The sequence below is a fragment of the Harmonia axyridis genome, chromosome 4 (genome assembly GCF_914767665.1).
Source record: "Harmonia axyridis chromosome 4, icHarAxyr1.1, whole genome shotgun sequence".
In the NCBI taxonomy this organism is placed as follows: Eukaryota; Metazoa; Arthropoda; class Insecta; order Coleoptera; family Coccinellidae; genus Harmonia; species Harmonia axyridis.
In genome coordinates this window covers 49,156,909-49,180,618 of record NC_059504.1, presented here as the reverse complement: position 1 = coordinate 49,180,618, position 23,710 = coordinate 49,156,909, and the positions used below count along the sequence as shown (strand labels likewise).

At 34.9% G+C, this 23,710-nt stretch overlaps 1 protein-coding gene across 1 annotated transcript in view; it reads left to right on the top strand.

The window, feature by feature from the left end:
- Positions 1-19,715: 19,715 nt before the first annotated feature.
- LOC123679358 (neuroligin-4, X-linked-like) overlaps positions 19,716-23,710 on the top strand; it is a 447,908-nt gene continuing 443,913 nt past the window's right edge. The window contains exon 1 of the mRNA XM_045616939.1: positions 19,716-20,012. The gene's annotated coding sequence lies outside the window, so the exon portion shown is untranslated. The remainder of the gene's footprint in view (positions 20,013-23,710) is intronic.

The window sequence follows — 23,710 nt, the reverse complement described above, 5'->3', positions numbered from 1 at the left end:
ATATTACGTTTTCATTCTACGGCTACTGAATATGAAATTAATTCAACTTTCTTGAAATGGCTAATTAGTTAAGATTTAACAATAAAATCACAAATTTTATGATATAATTTTATGATAACAGAAATATTGGTATAGGGATTTCTAGAGTAGGTGGCGCTGTCTATGTAACTTTCGTGAATGACATCTGTCTAATTTTCATTTAGATTAAGGATGGTACTTGTCTCTGGATGGACCTAAACATGTCTAACACACTCAATGAAAAACTTCTAGGGCCAATTGCCCCATTCAAAAAATAAAGACTGTTTACGTAATCAATGTTTTGTACTAACCGATGTTCATAATTTCTACCGATTGCGACTTTTGAAAGGATCAGCCTTTTTGGATTTTGATGGTTTTGGTCCCTTTTCACTTGATTTCCGCATCGTTTCCTATGGCACTCACGTCGTCTTTCTGTCAATGTCGTGTTTTGAGGTTGAATCAATAATTATATCATATAAATATAATAAATGGACTTCTACTCGCAACGCTTTACTCTCTATCAAAGAGAGAGAGGTGATGTGAAGGTTGGAATAATTAAAGGAAAATTATACGATTTGGCTGTGGGAATAACGCGTTTTTAATTTTTTTAAGGGAAATATGGATCATATCTAAGAACTATATGGGACAAATTTTCATAATATCTGAAATTCCATTCAGAAAGAGCCGAATTTAATTGAGTCCTATCTGAAAGAAAATATTTTTTATTTTTTATTACAGAGGTTTCAGAAAGTTCTGCATATGAATATTATTATAAATGATATAATTCATGTTTTGATGAATCAATAGAATCCGTGAATTATTTTTTTATCCGTGATATTAATTTTCGTTACCAAGCAACGGTAATTCATAGAATTTGACAGTGTATTCGCATTTCACTGAATACTATTTTGCAAATTCCTCGAAACGAATCGTTTTTCAACGAAAATGAGATATTCAATTCTTGAAAGAAATGATATGGTTCAGGCTTATTATGCAGTGTATTTCTCATGGAGGAAAGCGAGAAAAATTTACTTCCGCAGATTTCCAAGCCGAAAATTACCCAACTTCAAGACATTCATTTAAACAGTGCGTAAATTATGTGAAGAAGGTATTATTCATCGCAAAAGAAGTTAGTAAGAAATAATCTTACAATATCTAATAAAATTATATCGAATCAACCGAGTATTCACAAGATCATATGATCTGTATGGAGAGTTTTAAAAAGACACAACTACCATTCCTATCGTTTTCAACGAAGTCAAACGTTAGAAGGAGGTGATTTTAATATAATTCTGACAATTCATCTCAAGAAGAACATGTGCTAAAAGAGATTTTTCACGTCTCATTTTATTGGAGCTATATTCCATAGAGATGAATTCTTTAACAGAAAAAACAATATTTTATGCTACACATGCTACGGTAGCAATGAAAAGCTAGAAGGGGTTTTCAGTCAATGTTCGTGCGGGAATGATGGATAAATTTAGACTGCCTCGGTGGTATGGTCAACTGGGAGGTAGACTGTGGTGCCGAAGGTACCGGGTTCGAATCCCGGCAGGTCATTGATGTTGTGCATGTCTAATAATAATTATTGTACGTATGTATATTAACCTTATATTATATGTATGTATATTAAGCGCCAATTGTGGCCTTGGAGGACACATACATATATAACTATATACATATAATAATGTGGTCTCCAAGAGTACTATTGGCTCCTGACTTCAAGAGCTTTAACTATTTTCTCTGTGTGTATCGTATATCAATGTTTTTGTACCTACATTCGAGTCATCAATTGTATTCATCTATACATAATTAACTTTGCCTTAGATAACTTTGTCAAGATGTCAATTTATTATCAGTACCGTAGTTATTTACATTTGATGCCTGTTCGAGTAATCATTTCATCAGAGGAATTTAATCAATTCGTCTTTTCAAAGAGCAAACAGTTTCGATGCAGATCTTGCAGAAACATCGTATTCGGCAGAATTATTGACTTTCATTTCATTAAAGGCTGTCGAAGGAAGATAAGGATAGTATTAGGAATGAAATTCTAGCGCTCACCTGCACGCCTGAAGGTTTATTCAGTTCCCTAATTTGAAGTTATTGAGTAGCTCATTAACTCAGCATCAGATGAAGTTGACAAGACAAGTAAAACGACAGAACTTCGTCGTTATATGTGAATGCATTAATATGAATGATTGCTCTCTTCTCGACTATTACTGAGGGTTGAGTTGTTCTAGCGGAGAGGATTTGGGAATATTCATAATGACACAATTTAAGGTTCTAGATAAAGTTAAAAAAGATATTATGATAAAATACACGAGTTCTTTCCTCGTAACAAAGTTATACGTATTCTGTAAACGAAGATGCATATTCTATGCATCTTTCTGAGCAACCAACGATACAGTTAAAATATATAAAAATAGTGTGTACCTATCTACGGCATTCTCGGTACTTTTCAGTTCTGCCATATGGCACTTTCTAGGAAAATAGTCATATTTCCATAAAACTAGCAGAATTTGATGATAGTGCCAATAGGAAACAATTCGGAAATAAATTGGATTACCACAGCATTCTTCCCAAAATCGAAAAAGTTTGGTTCCGTCAAAACTTGCCAGTTTTATCTTGAACTTTTTCAAGAGTGAGTATCCAAATTATTATAAAGATCCACTTAGTTAGTTGTGAAAAATAAATTAATTATAAAATTTGGTACTTATTTACTAACTCTGTAGCGAAGATTAATGAAGATTCTATAAACTGGATAAGCACCACAAAAAAGTAGGACTACAAGAAACACCCTGTATCTCGAAAACAGAGCGTTTGTGGGCTAGTGTTTATAGGTCATTTTATTTTTAAAATGATCCAATCTCTCATTTTTCTTCGTAATTCCCATTCAGGAACACACAGTATAAGATAAGGACAATCGAATTGTTAATTAAAAAAATTTTTTCGAGTAATTTGGTTCAAATTTCGTTATCAAACCTCTTTTTCTCACATTATAAATATGAGTAAATGTTGTCAAACATTTTTTTTTTCGATTACCCTCCCAAGAAGAAAAAAAGATCTACGCCCTTGGACATACGAGCGCATTTTCAGACACTCACATAATTATGCAACAATAAAATAATGTGGGATTATTTCGATACCAAGTGAGTGAAATTTCTAGAGTAGGTACCTTTTGAGTTGAAATTTGATTTACACATTCCAAAATATAAGCTATGACCTAACCTAAAATAACATAAACAGAGAAGCTCGTGTTGAAATTCATTATTTCTAAAATGATTCCAAAGGTTAAAAGAAAATAAAATAGGTCATTAGTCATATAGATCTCGAAAAAAAATGTTAAACATTTTCCTAGAGCCGAACCTGGTGTGACCTGGAGGAAATGCATGCCCCGTCACCTAAGAAATCGCGGTGGCAAGAATGCGAGTAAAAACGAAAAATAATCGGGTAATAATATTCCATTATCTTTGGCGGAAAGCATCTCTTTTCGGTTTATGGAAATTTATTACTCATAGATTCGCTATAAAGCGCTTTTTCTTGAGCTTCGTGGTGGGGGTGTGCATTAAGCCCTAATGCTTTTCCATTCTGTCTGGAATTGCCATTTTACAACCCTGATGTGTCTCTCCAGATATTCAATTTTCCAGCAGGATACCTCGACAGGGATGTGTGAATCACTTATTCCTTCATAAAGAATTTTTATAAGGTGGTTGCTAAGTCAGAAGGAAGGATATTTCGTTATTATGCCGACCACATCATCGTAATAAATTTTCATGGTTCTTTGGAGCAGGTAATCATAATTTTTTTCATGATGGGTATGCTTAATAAAGTACAGTCAACTGAAGACATGATACTGCTCACGAAAGGACAAATAAACCTTTTTTATATAAGCGTAAATCATTGGATTTCCCGAATTATAGTGCTTTTTATGATGAGAAGAATTAATCTTTCAAAAAATGGCTCAGAATTCTAGTCTTCCCATTTGAAAAAACATAACTTTGGGACGTTGCTTCGTAATTAAAGTCCATTTTAAAAAGACAAGCACGCCACTGGATTCTACGTAAAAATGTGCTCTATTTATAAAACATATCTTGATTCGAATTTTGTAGAAATAAGTGAAAAGCATAGAAATAATCAGATTGACGGAAGGACACTGCTCTTGTTACAGAAAGCTCAATTTTTCTGTGTTCATCAACAGTTGAAACCATTGAAATATTGAGACTCTTAGGTGGAAAGAGGTTTTTGGCCATTTTCTATTATTTATATTGATCCGAATCATACGGTGTTATATATTTTTGAAATCAGGAAAAATCAAGCTTTCAGAAAATGATACAAAAATCTAGTGTTCCCATTTGAAAAAACATAACTTTGGGTCATAGCTGCGTAAATAAAAACCCTTTCGAAAATACGAGCACGCCACTGGATTCAACGTAAAAAAGTATCTGTATAATGTTTTAATTTCAGAGCTTTATCATCAGTATTAGCGGAGATATAAATGTTTTTCGATATCGCCATTTTTCCAATTTTCGCTTTCAACTAGAAAACAAAAGAAGTTGGCCAAAAATGAATACTACTCTTATTAGTTTCTCAGAAAAAGAGACCGAGTATGGCGTATCAGATTTTGTCTATCTCCTCTGGTTTAAAAGTTGTAGTGCTAAAACATCGAAATTTGCCCACCCTGTACATCCGCCGCATATGTACCCAAATTGAAACGTTTAATAGCAGCGAAAATCTCATGTAACCCAGGGGCCACTGCCTTGTTTTTCAGACCGCCCTCCCATTTGATCCAATTATCATGGGCGCCCGCAGAAATTTTTCTCAGGGGGGGCAAAATGAAAATTATTGAAAAACGATAAGGTGTCCTTGATTGTCATTGAAAACCGGAAAATTGTTGTGAATCCATTACTTTCCTTTTTTCTTTGCTCTTTGGATTGATAAAGTTATATTGAGGGTGTTGTGCTGAAAAATGAGGAAATCAAAATCTCAGGGGGGGCCATGGCCCCCCCTGGCCCCCCCCTGCGGGCGCCCATGCCAATTATAGATTACGCGCTCATAAAAACGGAACCAACCCCTAGAGTGTTATCACAGTTTGCCGGTTTCTGACAACTTAACTAACTGAACAATATTCCCAGTTTTACTTTCACCCCCGAGTCACGTGACGTCTGGAATGTTTGTGTTTTTCCACCGCGATAGGAATCTGTATCTCTTCGGTTTGCGAGGCGGATCCCTCTGCTCGATCATTCGTTTTTTGCTGGTGTCCGTTCAGAAAAAAGGGAGAAAGTGAAGTGACAATTGAACTTTTAGGTACATGTTACGAAAAATTATCGACCATGCTTTTTATGTTTGGAGGGTTTGGATTCCTATCTAATTGTCTACAAGGCGAATAGACTGCCCTAAATATTCAACAAATGTTCTACACACCGAATGTGTGGCCCAATATTTATTCTGATATCATTGTATCTTCATCGTATCCATAGTGGTCAATCATCATGACATTTTTTCCATATTTTATTTTTGCGGAACTCTGAATGAATATATTTATAAATTTCACTTTTGTGTATTTTACTACTCCCTCCCTTATATTCAATATCATTGGTATCTTGGCATCATCCTAAGCAAACGACATCAGTAGAGCAATGGATAAAAAAGTGCCCACAGCTGCAGTACTTTTAGATTTTAGCAAGGCCAACAGGTCCAAGGATCGGCGAGATCGCGTGTAAGAGGACCAGAAGTTCGACGAGAACCAGGGGGACCACAAGGACCGGACACGACCGAGCTCTACCCCTCTGATATTCCAAATATCTGGGATTGAGTTAATGTTCTTCTTAGCGGGGAGTGAGAAGCTCACGGCGAGGAGATTTTTCTATCTTATGTGTATAGGCTGAAGTCGGGATAATAATATTTTTCACACTTTTCTAATCAACCAGAGCACATATTCAACAAGGGGACTATACACCAGATTGTGTTTGTAACTTTTTAAAAGGCAGTTTTTTCGTCCTACTAGAATAGTAGATAGTTATCGGTGTCAACCAAAAGTCCAACTTCTATTCTCCCATTATATCATTTTGCTTTTCCCAGGTCGTTCACTCCCAGCCGGCTACAAACGTGCAAGTCTCCGCCATATAATTCCCCGCCGGAAACGGAAGGAAGCAAGGGATTTTATATCGGACAATCTTACTCAAATTGGTCCTTTGTGACATATGAGGGACAACGCGGAAGTTGGAATTATGCGACTCGTAAAAATTCTGATATTTTCATGGCCATAACGTATTCAGACGGCAAAAAAGGTCGTTTGAATTTAAGGACGCCGCGCTAAATCTGAATTTGCGAATACGGGGAGGGGATTCTGTTTGAGAGGAAAAAAATTGATGAAATTCAAATGACGAGATTCGTCGGTTTTTGCTTGGGACTGTAAATATTCCGTGTTCGTTCTGACTGTGCTGGGATTAGAACGCTTAATACGTCTTTGTACCCTTTGGTAGTAAACAAATAGTCGGCAAGTCATAAACTTTGATGACTACGGCAACTTTTAATGAACGACTTATATTTTGAGCTGGCAGAATGATGCAAAATTTTTATTTTTCTGTCGAGTCTATGGAGGAGGAGGAAAGCTTCGTAATCATTTTCAAAATGATCAAATTACCCAAATTAAGTTTGCTTACAAAATGCATTCCAGACTATTCTAAACAACTTTAGTTTCTATTTCTACGCCGGTCACTGTGTCCTGAAATTCTTGTAACCATCTTAACTTCCACAATTCTTATCCGGTTTTTATGGAATTTGATACAGAATTGCGGGTTGGATTATAGTTAGTTCTTTATAAAGTTCAGCTCTTCAAGTCACGGTGCTCATTGTGCACTCACAATAGCTAATTATTGACAACGCTACAAAATGGCGAATGCGCGATTTGAATTCGTCAAGTAATTTTTCAAGAATAATTCCTCTTCGAATTGATATTTCAGATGGATTTTTCGGCCATAACTTCAGAACGTCTAAAACTATCGCTTTGCGACCTTCAGGTTTTTTCATGCAAATTTGATGAAATTTCTGTTTCTGTTAAGAAAATCCTATCACTACATTTGAAATTTCGGAGTAAAATGAACAAAACAATGAACTTCTGACTTAGCGCCCCCTATCGAAAGCAGCAAAAACAAATTTATCATGAGTATATTTTGTCCTAAATCAACAAGATATTATCTTTCAGACGAGATCTAATTTGCTCATAAATGTTGAGCCAAACTGAAGTTACAGGCATTTCAATCAGTCAGATTTCTCCCTTTCACCTACCCTTATTTGATGTCGTAAAATCGAAAGTAACAATTCAAATAGATAGAGAATTTTCCAATGATTACAGTGATGATATTTTTTCTTCAACTTCATATGAAACATTTTCGAGTAAAATTCATTTTTCTACTCGACGGTAGCTATTACGCCCCCTAGCGGTAGATGTATGAACTTCAAAACAATTTCCAGTGTGTTTTCTTGTATACTTTAGTGGTAAAAATTTTTACCGCAAGTGTCTACGATGAGTAGATCCTGAGATATAGCCGCTTACCTCGCTTATTTGCCCACCCTGTACACATCATCAATTCCAGATTTTCAAATCAATTGAAATCTAGCAGTTCGGTTACTGAAAGCTTTATTATTTTTTACTTCGATTTGATAATTATATCATCATCATCATCATCATCATCAATCCTTTAACCATGTGCTTGGCTAGTCGCCATCGACACATTAAACAATCTGCAACACAAATCACAAAAAATCTCAACAATCACAAACTAATTTCACAATTTCAACTTAACAAACGCTTTAGTATTATTTTCAAAAAGACTCTTTCAAATTATGGAGCTCCAAAATGGGACGTGAGGAAAAGTAGTCTTCTCACCGTGACCTGATAATTATATCATTCTATAGCATAGCATAGAAATGCAACCACAGTTTTGTATGTTTTTCACGGTTTTGAATCATAGATGAAGAAAATTCCAAAACCCCGCCCACCAATACAGGATCGTTGGTGCACTGAATTATTATAAGTCTATGACACTGATTTGCAATAATACAAGTTTCATGTGAATACATCGATTTTTCTCCAGTGAGGTAGTTATTTGTAAGGAATTCTTTGCATATTTTTCATTTAAGGTACATTTGATATTATGTTTCATTTTATAAAATATGTTAATGATGCTAAATACATATGTTCTCTGTTATAGATTTATGATGCTTGTCCAGTGAATTGCTAACTGTGATGTTGATAATAAATGATGACAAAGTTCTAGGAAGAGAATAAAACGCAGTTTATATGAAGAAAATCTCTTTCACATTGAGTGAATAAACCCATCCGTGAGTACCCAGAACAATTTTTATTGGTAGGTAGTGAGTTCATCCAAGGAAAACAATTCAAATTCTAAATAGTCTAGAAGAAAATTTCAATCATGGGAGAAGGCAAATATTTTGGTTTCTGTTTTTTTTTTATGAAACTTGGAATTGCTATCGCTCAATAAGTTACAGAAAACATGACTTCATACTTCTATTGGATAATTATTGTGTCATTCCATGACATAGCACAGAAATTCAACCACAGTTTTTATGTTTCCTACGGTTTTGAATCATAGATGTAAGAAATTCCGAAGCCCCGCCTACCAATGCATCATTGTTTGTGAACTAAGTTATTATTAGTCTATGAGACTGACTTGCAAAAATACAAGATTTACACTTCTTTCTAGATAGTTATTTCCAAGGTATTTTATACAGATTTTTCATGCAAGGTACTTTTGATATTACGATTTTATAAAATGTTGATGATTCTAAATACATTTATTCTCTGTTATAGATTTATGATGTCTAATCAGTGAAGTGCTGTAAGTGATGTTGAAAATAAAGGACAATGAAGTTCTAGGAGAAGAATGAATCGATATGAATCTAAGTTCATGATGACAAAACGCTTTTTCACATCAAGGAATACACCCATTGGTGAGTACTCAAAACAATTATAATAAGTTCATTCAAGAAAAACAATTTCCTCAAATAGTAACTATAACGTTGGAGATAATTTCAATCATAAGAAAAGGCGAATCTTTTTGTTAATACTTTTTTTTATGAAATTTTGAATTGCTCAAAATTGTGGAATCTAAAGTGTTTGAGCGATTACTGTTTGGAGCCTGCTGGTGGAACCCAAAAAGTCGTTTCTGAATGCTCTTTTCAATCAAGCTATGTCCATATAAGTTATTTCAGAATAAGGTAATGATACTTAAGACTAATGGCCAATTGCACCATTCAAAAAATAAACGCTGTTTACGTTATCAATGTTAAGTACTAATCGATGATTTTAATTTCTACCGATTCTACCGATTCCACCGATTGATAAATAATAATCGAAGTTTAGCTAAACAGAAGATATGTTTGGCCACATTTCAAAATATCGACGGTGATCATAAAAAAATCTACCAATCAATTTTCTAGTATAATGTTCTCTGTTCTTGTCGTGACAAATTTAGTTAGTTCTTTATAAAGTTCAGCTCTTCAAGTCACGGTGCTCATTGTGCACTCACAATAGCTAATTATTGACAACGCTACAAAATGGCGAATGCGTAATTTGAATTCGTCAAGTAATTTTTCAAGAATAATTCCTCTTCGAATTATTACTTCAGATGGATCACCATGTATATTTTTTGTCTTTTAAAATCCTCAAGAAATACTGAAAATTTGTCAAGTAATGTTTTCCATATCTTAATAATAAAGGGCGATTATAGCAGATATAATATAGCTATAACTCCGAAATTATGGCATTTAGATATTGAAAATATCAAATAAAAATATTTCCAGTTTCTGAAAGGCCAATCAACTTAAAATTCAACTTAACATTTGTCGATTCTATGGTCAAGCGTCATTTAGGTTGCTGAGAGTAAGATTTATTTATTTATTCCTTTCTCTACAATAACAGATTCACACAGTTCAGTTATTAGGTATACATTTCGAAACTAACTTTATTATTCTTTCCTCGAGCCCCAGCAACTCGTCATTTTATCTGAACATTCTGCTAGTTAAGAAATCGAAAGTGACAATTCAAAAAGATAGAGAATTTTCCAATGATTACAGTGATGATATTTTTTCTTCAACTTCATATGAAACATTTTAGAGTAAAATTTATTTTTCTAATCGACGGTAGCTATTACGCCCCCTAGCGGTAGAGGTATGAACTTCAAAACAATTTCCAATGTGTTTTCTTGTATACTTTAGTGGTAAAATTTTTTACCGCAAGTGTCTACGATGAGTAGATCCTGAGATATAGCCGCTCACCTCTCTTATTTACCCACCCTGTACACATCATCAATTCCAGATTTCATTCAAATCTAATGAAATCTAGCAGTTCGGTTACTGAAAGCTTTATTATTTTTTACTTCGATTTGATAATTATATCGTTCTATAGCATAGCATAGAAATGCAACCACAGTTTTGTATGTTTTCCACGGTTTTGAATCATAGATGAAGAAAATTCCAAAACCCCGCCCACCAATACAGGATCGTTGGTGCACTGAATTATTATAAGTCTATGACACTGACTTGCAATAATACGAGTTTCATGTGAATAAATCGATTTTTCTCCAGATAGGTAGTTATTTGTAAGGAATTCTTTGCATATTTTTCATGTAAGGTACATTTGATATTATGTTTCATTTTATAAAATATGTTAATGATGCTAAATACATATGTTCTCTGTTATAGGTTTATGATGCTTGTCCAGTGAATTGCTAACTGTGATGTTGATAATAAATGATGACAAAGTTCTAGGAAGAGAATAAAACGCAGTTTATAATGACGAAAATCTCTTTCACATTGAAGGAATAAACCCATCTGTGAGTACCCAGAACAATTTTTATTGGTAGGTAGTGAGTTCATCCAAGGAAAACAATTCAAATTCTAAATAGTCTAGAAGAAAATTTCAATCATGGGAGAAGGCAAATATTTTGGTTTCTGCTTTTTTTTATGAAACTTGGAATTGCTATCGCTCAATAAGTTACAGAAAACATGATTTCATACTTCTATTGGATAATTATTGTGTCATTCCATGACATAGCACAGAAATTCAACCACAGTTTTTATGTTTCCTACGGTTTTGAATCATAGATGTAAGAAATTCCGAAGCCCCGCCTACCAATGCATCATTGTTTGTGAACTAAGTTATTATTAGTCTATGAGACTGACTTGCAAAAATACAAGATTCACGTGAATTAATCATTTCTTTCAAGATAGTTATTTCCAAGGTATTTTATACAGATTTTTCATGTAAGGTACTTTTGATATTACGATTTTATAAAATGTTGATGATTCTAAATACATTTATTCTCTGTTATAGATTTATGATGTTTAATCAGTGAAGTGCTGTTAGTGATGTTGAAAATAAAGGACAACGAAGTTCTAGGAGAAGAATGAATCGATATGAATCTAAGTCCATGATGACAAAATGCTTTTTCACATCAAGGAATACACCCATTGGTGAGTACTCAAAACAATTATAATAAGTTCATTCAAGAAAAACAATTTCCTCAAATGGTAACTATAACGTTGGAGATAATTTCAATCATGAGAAAAGGCGAATCTTTTTGTTAATACTTTTTTTCATGAAATTTTGAATTGCACAAAATTGTGGAATCTAAAATGTTTGAGTGATTATTGTTTGAAGCCTGCTGGTGGAACCCAAAAAGTCGTTTCTGAATGCTCTTTTTAATCAAGCTATGTCCATATAAGTTATTTCAGAATAAGGTAATGATACTTGAGACTAATGGCCAATTGCACCATTCAAAAAATAAACGTAATCAATGTTAAGTACTAATCGATGATTATAATTTCTACCCATTCCACCGATTGATAATAATCGAAGTTTAGCTAAACAGGAGATATGTTTGGCTACATTTCAAAATATCGACGGTGATCATAAAAAAATCAGCCAATCAATTTTCTAGTATAATGTTCTCTGTTCTTGTCGTGACAAAGTTAACATAAATTACAAATTATTATTTTAAATTGTCATTGAATGATAAGTCACGATCTGAATCTGAATCCATATCTCAATTATGAAATTCCCCACAAAACCAAACACAGAAATATATAATGTAACACCATCAGGTTATGTCCATAAAGAAATAATGTTCAGGTTATGTAATAAGTCATATGTTTCGACGATTTGAGTTGCTCAGAACCATAGACCTAATAACAAATTGATATGAGGTCTATGCGCAGAAACCTGTTTAAAACTAATCGGGACAATAAACGTCCAAATTTTCCTATTTAGTGTATTCGGTGATTAGGCCACATTGAACGTCATTGGACAGATGGTGCAAGAAAAATCAGAACGTAATCAATGTTTAAATTTTTAATCACCGATTAGACAAATGGTGCAACTGGCCCTAGGAGTGTAACTATGATTAGAGTTCCATAAACGTCTAATAGGTCATCGCGGTAACTCTGTATATTCTATTTTCCCAATAACTACACCGTTGATCGATTTTATAATCATTTGCGATACTTAAATATATGTTTATTATAATTCAAGTGTTTGGATGCGTAAATTTTTTGTGTGAGTTTCAAATCTTTTATGAATAAGGAAAAAACACAAGAACTTGTATTCAGCCTGAGGGGGATCGGGGAGATCAATAAGAAGAGATCTGTTGAATTCCTTTAAGTGATTTGACAATTGGTTTTTCGATATTCGCCTTTAGAATCTAGTGGTTCTGGCTTTGTTATCATAATTTATTTCGCATGGGGCTTGAAATTGTTATTTCATATTGAAATGTCAATTTCCATTTCAATCGAATCGCTAAAAGCTTTTTTCAATTTTTTTATATTATCAAGTATGGCTCATATGAATTTTTCGAAAAATTTGTGTTTTTCGTTGCGTAGTCTACATGTGAAATTCATTGCAGTATCTACAATTCAATTAGTTCGATGAAAAAATCTGATTGAATACATTTTTTCAAGAGGGTCGATAAGAATTAATCAATTTTGAGGTCTTGTTTGATGTTTTTTTTATTATTTAATTCAATTGATGGAATTTGACTCAGAGGATAAGTATCTCTTGTAATGCTTGGCATTCCTTATATTGTATGAAAAAACCAGAAGGTTGCAAAGCATTAGCTTCAGGCGTTCTGGAGTTATGGCCGAAAAAAGATATTCTTCAACTGATGCACTGAAAAACTAAATTGTGTCTTCTTTCGCCATAACTCCAGAAGGCCTGAAGCAATCGCTTTGCGACCTTCTGGTTTTTTTATACAAATTTGATGGGATTTCTGTTTCTGTCAGAACTTAAAGACACAATTTGGTTTTTCGCAGTGCATCAGTTGAAAAATATCTTCTTTCGGCCATAACTTCAGAACGCCTGAAACTATCGCTTTGCGACCTTTAGTATTTTCCATGCAAATTTGATCAAATTTCTGTTTCTGTTAAGAAAATCCTATCATTACATTTGAAATTTCGGAGTAAATTGAAGAAAATAATGAACTTCTGACTTAGCGCCCCCTATCGAAAGCAGCAAAAACAACTTTATCATGAGTATATTTTGTCCCCAATCAACAAGATATTATCTTTCAGACGAGATCTAATTTTCTCTAAAATGTTGAGCCAAACTGAAGTTACAGGCATTTCAATCAGTTAGATTTCTCCCTTTGACCTACCCTTATTTGATGTCGTAGAATCGGAAGTGACAATTCAATAAGATAGAGAATTTTCCAAGGATTACAGTGATGATATTTTTTCTACAACTTCATATGAAACATTTTCGAGTGAAATTCATTGTTCTACTCGACGATAGCTATTACGCCCCCTAGCGGTAGAGGTATGAACTTCAAAACAATTTCCAGTGTGTTTTCTTGTACACTTTAGTGTACCGCAAGTTACCGCAAGTTTCTACGATGAGTGGATCCTGACATATAGCCGCTTACCTCGCTTATTTGCCCACCCTGTACAGGATGATCCATTTAAAATGACAGTGCCCATTATTGTTCGGCTATGTCACAAGATCCTTGCAGTTGCACACCAAAATCTATAAAAATCGTGCGTTTCCGAAAATAATTAGGCGTTTTATGATTAAAACTCACAAGCAAAGCTCCATACAGTGTATCGACGGAATCGGGAGCGTAACATAAGAGGAGATGACTAGTCCTAGTTAGTTGTACGGCGCTGAGGGCAAAGATCTTCAACCTTCGATTTATCAAACTGAATCCATATTATTATTTTCTTGAAATTTTATTCTGCATGAAAATTACAATAACAATAATTTCAAACTTATTTTAATGGGGTCAAAATTATTGTAAAAAACGACAATTATCGTACTGATGGCAACGCCGTCGTCAATGACCCGGCTAACTTACCGAATATTTTCTACCTGCATGCTCCTAAGCCTGTCCCACACGTCTAATTGATAACGTAATTACCGTGAGATCTTTCCTGTCGCTCGAAATCTCATCCCTTTGTGTAATCAGCACGAAACAGCAGCCGTAAGAAAATATAATTAATCATTTGGTAGAATCGACGAAAGGGCGGTATGCGGATCCGTCGGATATTTTCGGACAAAAACCCGTACCGAATCCCCGCAAATTTCAGCCTGGATCAAACAAAGGCCGGATTCGCAAACAAAACAGTTTAAGGTCCGTTGCGGCAGGGACGATATAAAAATGGCAAAAGGGTTAGGAATGTGGAAACCCTGATTAACAGGGCTGTCGATAATGCCGTGTCGGTCCCACGGCAGGAAAAGCGGTTGTTTTGATGTTTTTGCACGAATTCAGTCGATATTCGATAGTGCCGGAATTATTGGCCAGGATCACCGGCTCGTTTCCTCCCCGCTGAGGACATTTTGTAAATGGAAATCATCGAATGTACAGGTTGTTTACACGGAAATGAAAACAGGGCGCTTGTGGAGTTTCGCGTTACCCATTGCCCAACTCATTCATATCTTTTTTTGTCGCTTGTAACTTAATTGATATTGATGAAAAATAAATCAATTTGAACAAGAATAAGTTATACGTAGCCAGGTACGGTGGGGATTCAAAACCACGTATACAGAGGGCATGATAAAAAATACTTTTCTCAGAAATGAATGAGTTTTTGGATTGTCCTAACTATCTATTGTGAGTTATACCGGACCTCCGCCGTAATGAAATATAAATGAGGCATAGCAAAAATATCAAACTGAATCCCTGGATACGCAACAGGTTCAAGAAAATAAAACGAATAAAAGTGCTTGAAATGAACGTAGAATGATATTTATTATAAAAAATATAATTTACCATAAAAAACTCAAAAAAACTAGAACATTTGATTTTATTTACACATTATAGAATTAGTCATCTGTTTAACTCCTTTAATATAGGTATCCATTACTTCATCGGTATTTATCTCTATCCCATAATAAATATTCCTGGGAGCCAATTCTTTCAGTCTGTTTTCACTCTTTGTGTTTCTTAAGTTAGTTCTTGGTATCCTTAGACTTGAAAAATTCCTCTCTGAGGTAACAGAGGAAAAAGGTATAGTAGTCAATATTTGCAGCAATATGTGATGTATTTTCCTATGAGAAGTACCATTTTAAATAGCCCGGTGTTTGGCAGCTATCATATTTTGACGTTTGACAAGTTAAAACTACGCCATTACTTAAAATGGGTCGATACACACTTCAACAACGTATTGAATTTGTTAAAATTCACTACAAAAATGGGGAAAATTTTGCAGTAATAGTTCACAAAACTAAAACACGTCGTCTTGAGGACCTTCCCTGCCGGCAATAGTGAAACTGCTGGAAAAATTTGAGATGTTGGGAAATGATAGAGATGTTATGAATCGACACCGTGTGCTCAAGAACAACTGAGAATATTACTCCTGTAGCCCGTAGAATTGAAAATCTTTGTTTGTCGATTCCTCAGCATCGATCATCGAAATTGGTCATTCAACAAATCACCTTATAAGCACCGTATTTTGTATAAAGAACTTTTAAAGTTGAATTAACACAAACCGGTCGATCTCCAGTAAAGACATATCTGTGCTGATTGTTTCCTTGAAATGTATCAGAATGATTCGGATTCTCATCGAAAAATCATTTTCATTGATGAGGCCCAGTGTTTGAGTTAATGATCAGAATTGCCGCATTTAGGGCTCGGAAAATCCAAGAATAATTGTTGTAGTGTGATTGGACCTTACTTCAACGGAAATGACGATGACGCAACTGATTAATGATTTTTTTTGACCGGAATTGGTAGATGCTTAGATGGATGACGTTTATTTGTAATGAACAACAAGCCACACGAGCAGAGAAACAATCGCAATTTTCTACATAAAAGTTTTCTACCGTGTTCCTCAGTACAATGTTATAAACATCCATTGATTCCTCTCAAAATAAACCTTTTTTTAATATCAAAATGAAATATCTTACTAGAAAAATCTTTATTTCGTAATACAGATTTAGTAGAATTTTCACTCGCCCGTTCAGAAGTTAACTAGATCACAGTACTTGCACATACCAAAAAGACAAATCACTTTGCTCTTACTAACCACTATGCTTTTCTGATTTTGAAGTCGCAACGAACATCCCAGACAACTAGATTTAGTAATAATGACAAAGATATCCGAACTTCCGTCGTTTTACAACAAATTAAAATTGTCTGATTGCATTGACACTTGACATACATACTAGCTCTATTACATTTTAATTCCAAGAAAGCAACATTTTGCATTTATGTGACAAATTAGATCGATCAGAAAGGAAACAAAACATAAAACGCCATTGGTAGGAAAAAAAATAGTGTCCATTACAAAAAATGAATTGAAGGCCTAAAAAATTTAAATCGAATTTATACAGCAGTTTGAAAAAAAAGTGGAATGTATAGTACGTTTTTCTATCCATATAAATATGAAAAAAACCCTCCTATCATAATTACGGACAGCAAAAACTACCTACAAAATTTGAAATTGGTTTCTGCTATTAATACTCGTATAAGTGATTAGCTGAAAACGCAACCAACTTTGAAGAAGTATTAGAAAACCAGATGTTTTGAAATAATTTTCGGTTCAAATTCGGAACACAATTGTGCAAAATGAAAGCGTCATATTTTCAGAACAGTCAGTCAAAAACCTCCATGTGTTTGATACCTATATAAAACCCAGTAATCCCTATAACATCTAAAACGCAACAATAGCAGAGGCGTATCCTTCGATCATCTCACCTTCAACAACACCGACTTGCCCGAAGAATATCCAAAACCTCTCCAGTACGTAAAACTCATATGGCTGCCCCATCGATCGGCCGGTTCAATCCGATGTTTCGACACGTCCGTCGAAATGATCACTTTGGTCTGAAAATGTTCGGGCTGGGGTCCGGGCCTTGACGGGCGTTGAATTCCAGATGAGCGGCCGAAAGGACGCCCTCGACGGCGTCGAGAAATCGCTTAAAGATGTACACACAAGGAAAATCGTGATTTTTATCTGGCGGCATATTATGGGGCCTGTCGTGTCACTGACATCGGATATTGATTGATAGTTTTATAGTTTCTGTATCAACATTCGGTTCTGACGTACTTCAGGCTTGGAAAAGTTGACTGTGTTCGTTCGTCTGAGATATCGTTTTTTTTTTAGTAAGATTTTTCTTGAACATGTGGGGAGCTTATGGAATTGTTGAAATGGAATATGACATTAAAGGTGATCGACACCGAGATCGATTCCATATGTTTGGGTTAGATTACGATTTGTCTAATGAGTCCAAATTTAGTGCTAGGTTTCTCGAATATATTAGGCCAATTGAAAAGTCCCCGGTCTGATGCACAGAAAGTGCTAGTATTAAATCCATATGATTCTTAGGTAGTACTAACCTTCAAACAATACGTGTCAAAACTTGACAGCATTGCGATCATTAGTTTGTGAGACATTGCGTTGTGAGTGTAGCTACTTTTGTCATTTGAAAAAAGATTTAAAAAAAGAATTTCGTGTGCTGATAAAATATTGAGTTTTGAAGGGAAAAATACAGTTGAAGCATAATCTTGGTTTGATGAAGAGTTTCCGTGGTCAGCACCAGGAAAATCAACCATCATTGATTGTATGCTAAGTTTAAACCTGGTGAAATGAGCACCGAAGACAGCGAACGCAGAGGACGTCCAAAAGAGACTATCACCGACGAAAAAATCAAAAAAGGTCACAAAATGATTTTGAATGACCATAAAGTGAAGTTGATCGAGATAGCAGACATTGTGACTTTATTATCTGAACGTGTACATCATATCATTCACAAATATTTGTACATAAGAGAGCTGTGTGCAAAATGGGTGCCGCGCGAGCTCACGCGATCAAAAACGTGTTTCTGATTCTGTGCAGTGTTTGAAGATGTTTAATAGCAATAATTCTGAATTTTTGTGTAAATATGTGACAATGGATGAACCATGTCTCCATAATTTCACTCCGGAGTCCAATCGATAGCTGAGTGGACTGCACACGATGAACCAAATCCAAAGCGAGGAAAAACACAACCATCTACCGGCAAGGTTAAGGCAGTAGTATTCTGGGATGCGCAAGGTAAAATATTTCATTGATTACCAGAAAGGGCCAGACCATCAACAGCGATTATTATATAACGTTATTGGATCGTTTGAAGGATGAAATCGTTAAAAAACGGCCCCATTTGAAGAAAAAAAAAGTGCTGTTTCATCAAAACAATTCGCCATGTCACAAATCAATGAAACCAACGGCAAAATTACATGAATTGGGCTTCGTATTCGCCAGATCTGGCCCCCATCGACAAAACGTACGACGAAAATGGTATCGAAAAGTTAAAATAACTATTAAAATCGAATTTTGACAAAAAAATGTGTTTTACTATGGTAGACCGGGGACTTTTCGATTGGCCTGTTAGGTGATTTTTCGTCAAGGTGGACGATATTTTATGCCTCTTACCTTGGTGTCTGAAATGGAGTTACCTATATTCAGTACTCACCCCTCATAAAACCATAAAAAAGATTTGTTAGATATACAGGGTGTTCCACCATTGACGCGGCGCTCTATTATAGTTGAGCGTTGAAATTTTCGAATTTATATTTGAACAGTATAATAAGGCTCTATTAGAGCTAGATTCACAAATTGTTTAGGAATATATGAGGTGTACCAAAAAAGTGTAGATCTGAAAATTCAATAAAAAGAACATATGTTTGGTCATTTACACTTTTTGGTCATCCTGAATATTTCGAGAATGTAGCTCTAATAATACTGTATGGAATAAAATCGAAAATTCAGCGCTCAAACGTATTAGAACATCGCGCCAATGGTGGAACATTCTGTATATTAAATAATCTGATTTTATGACTACTTGAAGATGATCAAATCTAGGTTAATATATTTCAGGCACCAAGATAAAATGTATACCACATCGTCAACTTAGACGTAGAATCTCCTAGCGCCAAATCTTCCCTCTTCCCATTGAAAAATAGGTCAACATGCCTAGGACTTCCTCCTTACATCTTAAACCAAAATCGCTCCATCACCATGACCAACCCGACAGGAAAAAACTCGAAAAGTAACTAATTGTAACACCCTAACTCCCATCCTATCACTTCTGCGCGCACGTAATGATTTTTGTAACACCTTAGCGCCACCAGCGGTCGTTCTCAGAAACACGCAGTCAGCCTCCAACGTCGGGGGCATGGATCTGGGGCCCTCTCCTCAGTCCTCACGCGCAGCTTTTCGTGACAGTGTCCGAATCTCACTTCGCTCCCGTGAAAACACGTTTTCCGCCGGAGGTGACCCTGATGATGTCCTATTACGAACGAAACCCAGGGCGGGTTTTCAGGTGATTTATTGGTTTGTGAGTTGTTCGCGGGGAAATTGAGTCTGGACCAAGTCCGACAGTGAAAAATACTTATTAGTGAAACTTTTTTTATGAAGTGAATTGAGTGTTTGAAAGTTTGACTAACCTTGGAAGTTACTTTATTGTTCAGATCTGGTCTGATAGCAGATAACATAAATTAGAGGTGAGTCTTCTGAAATCTACCAAGTTTGGCGATCTTTGACGAGTTTTCTTACGCTCAATCAGCAAAAACTTTTAACTAAATTTTTTATATGAAAAAAATTTTTCGTCAAGGTTCATGAAGATTTTCCATTTGATTCCCGAAACAAAATTTCTTATTAGGGGGCGTTCTTAAGAGATTTACAGTGGTGAAAGAGAAGAGAAGAAGCAAGAAGGATTTGAGGAGACTCTGAGAAATATTTGATTCTATTGTGGTTTTATCACAGATAGGAGCCCAAAATACATTTGGGTGATGAACTGGCCGACTTTCTGACTCATATACCACTCCTCCTTTCTCTAACAACTTCCTTAGGGATCAAACGGGAAAAGTTATACGTCCTGATAATGCTTTTCGACTATTTTCACCGTAACGGGATGTTGGAAAGTAGCAGAAAAAGTTTTTCTCCTCAAAACGGTTTCTCAGATTTTTCGGTCGGTTAATTCCAATAACTCGTTTTCGTTTTAGTATTTTGGTAGGATAATAGAATTAGGTATTCTTCTTTCTTAGTTTTTCAACAATACCTTGTAGTTATTTACCTGATGAATATTTTATTGGAATTTCGAATTCAATGAATTCAATATTTTGAAACAAGAAAAATTAGATTGAATTGAACGAAATGATTATTCTAAAGTGACGCTTTCGCCATTTTGCAACACAAAATATGACGATTTCATTGAAAACAGATTTTTTTTTGATTTTCGGAAAAAAACGATTTAAGGGTAACATACAAAATTTGAAACAATTATTATAAACCATCATTGTACCATTGTATACCAGATTTTGATAACTTAATCGAAGGTTTGTACAGGAGTTTGAATGAGAAACTATGTATTTGATATCAATGAAAGAATATGAGTTGAATCGCGACTTTAATGATTATAGAAGGATTTAGCGGATTGTTCAAAATTGACAACCAATTTAAATTAAAAAAAAAACAGGGTAATTAAACAATTTTTTTGGTAAAATTGAAATATGAGCCAAGTAATGGGAGTTATGAGGAAATATTGAATCGATATAAAAATTTCATTGGGGTATTGTATTATTCAACGTTTTCAATACGTTTATCAATAGATTATTTGACAGTTTTGCCTATCACGATGGTCATTTGAAAGAACTACCAACTCATTCAGTAGACGTTTTTGAATGTCCTCCATTATTTTTAGGGTATATGTGGGAAAGACAACGTAGGAGGATAAATTCGTATATATCCCTAATTAGACGAGTAGCGACTTTTACGAATTCAATACTTGCAGTTTTTTGTCTCGTATAATTCAGTACTCTTTTCTCCAACCATTCAACGATGTGCATCCCGCTAGAAATAATTATCTTGTGATTTTTGGCGAGGAAACTATTTCACCCGAAGCCAAATTTCTGATTTTGGATTCAGATTGATCTTTATGCACCCAGAACTTTTGAATTTATTATCAGTATATGGATTCAATGAAAGAAATTTGAGGTTATTCAATTGAAGAATTGAAAGGCACCTGACCTCATAATAAAGTATAGATATGATCCCACGATACGAGAAATATAGGTAAAGCTATCGCTTGCCTACCTTGCAAAAAATGGGCGAAGAAATATAATAAATGTTTTGAAGAACTTCAAAGAAAGATTGGATTCAGAATGTAAGAAAAGGTTGCACGAAACCTGCACGATGTAACTAAATTATAAGAAAAAAAAAATAAAATAAGAAGAAAAATTATAAATAAGAGAATATGTCTGTTCATTCCAGTATATAAGAAGAAGCAAAGTTACTGAGGACGGCATTTGAACAGTTATGTTCTAGAGAAATCAAGCTACAATTGAAAAAAAAAATTGGTGAATTAGTACAAAGGGTTTGAGAGAAAATGAACTACAAACTCTGTTGAAATTTTGTCTGTTCCCCTGATTTTGCCAATGTGTGTAGTTAAAAGGGAACACCACCACGTGACTCAGTTTAAAATGGAATTGGGAATATTTGTTCTATCAAATCATTGATTTTTAAGGGGATTTCACATAATTTCTTTATATAATAATCTTCATTGCAGTATTTTGATATTTTTGATTGATAATGAAAAAAAAAAAGATAATTCTGATAACTTCCCGTTTTTTCCAAAAGAATTGGCGATATTGTATCCCTACGAAGCATTAATTAATTTTAAAAATATTAATGAAAATTCTACAAAAGTCATTACAAAACTCTAATTTTGTGACAATTTTTGAAAACACTGGTTAAGTAGGTACTTCCTTTCTATGAAAGTTGGAACAATTGTAATATTCTTTACTTCTGTTAATCATTCAATCGTTCTAGCAACACCACACATCATTTTTATCCCTCCTCATCTGGGCAAATATTGATACATCATGAGATGGTCATGTGGTGTTGCTTCCTCTTAAATTATAATCTTCTCTTTTATGATTGCCGACCTAAAAAAAGGTGGTTACTATCTCATATTTATCATATCTCTTCCATCCCTTCTTCGTTAAATTTCAAATCGAATGAAAGGAGTTGCAACCTAGGCCATTTTCAGTCTGACAGTTATGAGACAGCATGCGAAACGGCAGTCGCAGAAAGGTGGACAGAAACAGCGTCGAAAACTAGCGGCGTCGTTCCGAATTAATCATTCTACCGCGAATGTGTTCTTGACGTCGAAAACTCGCAGCTGCGTTCGAAACGAGCGACCGGAGAAATAATTGAATCGAACCCGTCGCGGCCGCAATCAGTCCTGGATGAAAATCATAATTTTCTCCGGGAAGCCGACTAGACCACCACCACCATCTACCTACCCCCACCCCGCCCGGACTTGGATGGCTTTCGACATGGTAATTACAGCGGTTCGATATATGTATAGCGTTGGCTATGGCTGTCGGATTGGAACGTTCGCTGGTGAGGAGTTTGAGGTTGCAGATTGTTTTTCATACGGACGACGATCTACTGAATCGCGTATTTCATTCCGGTTTTTTTTAATGGATGATTTGTAATTTTTTATCTTGGGGTTTTTCGGCGATGAAATATTGAGGTGGGTGGAAGCCTTTAGGGTGTTGGTAATAGCATTTGAAATAATCGTACTGGTTTGGATTAAATTCATATTCGGTTGATGCAAAGAGCTTGAACCGTTGAGTATTCTCAAACATGCCTAGGAAAGTCGAAATAGAAAACAACTTGCAACAACTTTCACAGAATTGAATTGATATAAATTGGCGAAGGTGCCGGTTTGAACAATGGAAATCCTTACAGAAAAGGTTCTGCAAGTATGACTGCGGAAAATTTTGTTTTCCTATGTATTGAAAAACTGCAGATTCGATCGAGATTGAAATCTGCTTTTGAAGATGCAATAACAATTTGAAGTTTCTTGCAAAATTTTGTGTTGATTGCGTGACAGGATTTATAAATAATTCAAGAAAAATAAAGATATATCCAATGAATACCTGAATGAAGATCTGATCGAGTTGAGATTATGCATGTCTACAGGTATAACAAAAGTCGACGTTAATTCAAAATAGTCATAAAAAATATAAAGAAACCTAAGTCGTGTATTCTTCAAATTATGTTGCATTTTTTATTCGAGAAAATGCACATTCCTTGAGGATTTTCGAACTCCTACATGAATAAATCTATACTTTTTTCAAATTATATTTTACTTATGTTATCCTGAATGGTGCTTCTGTAACCTGTAACCTTT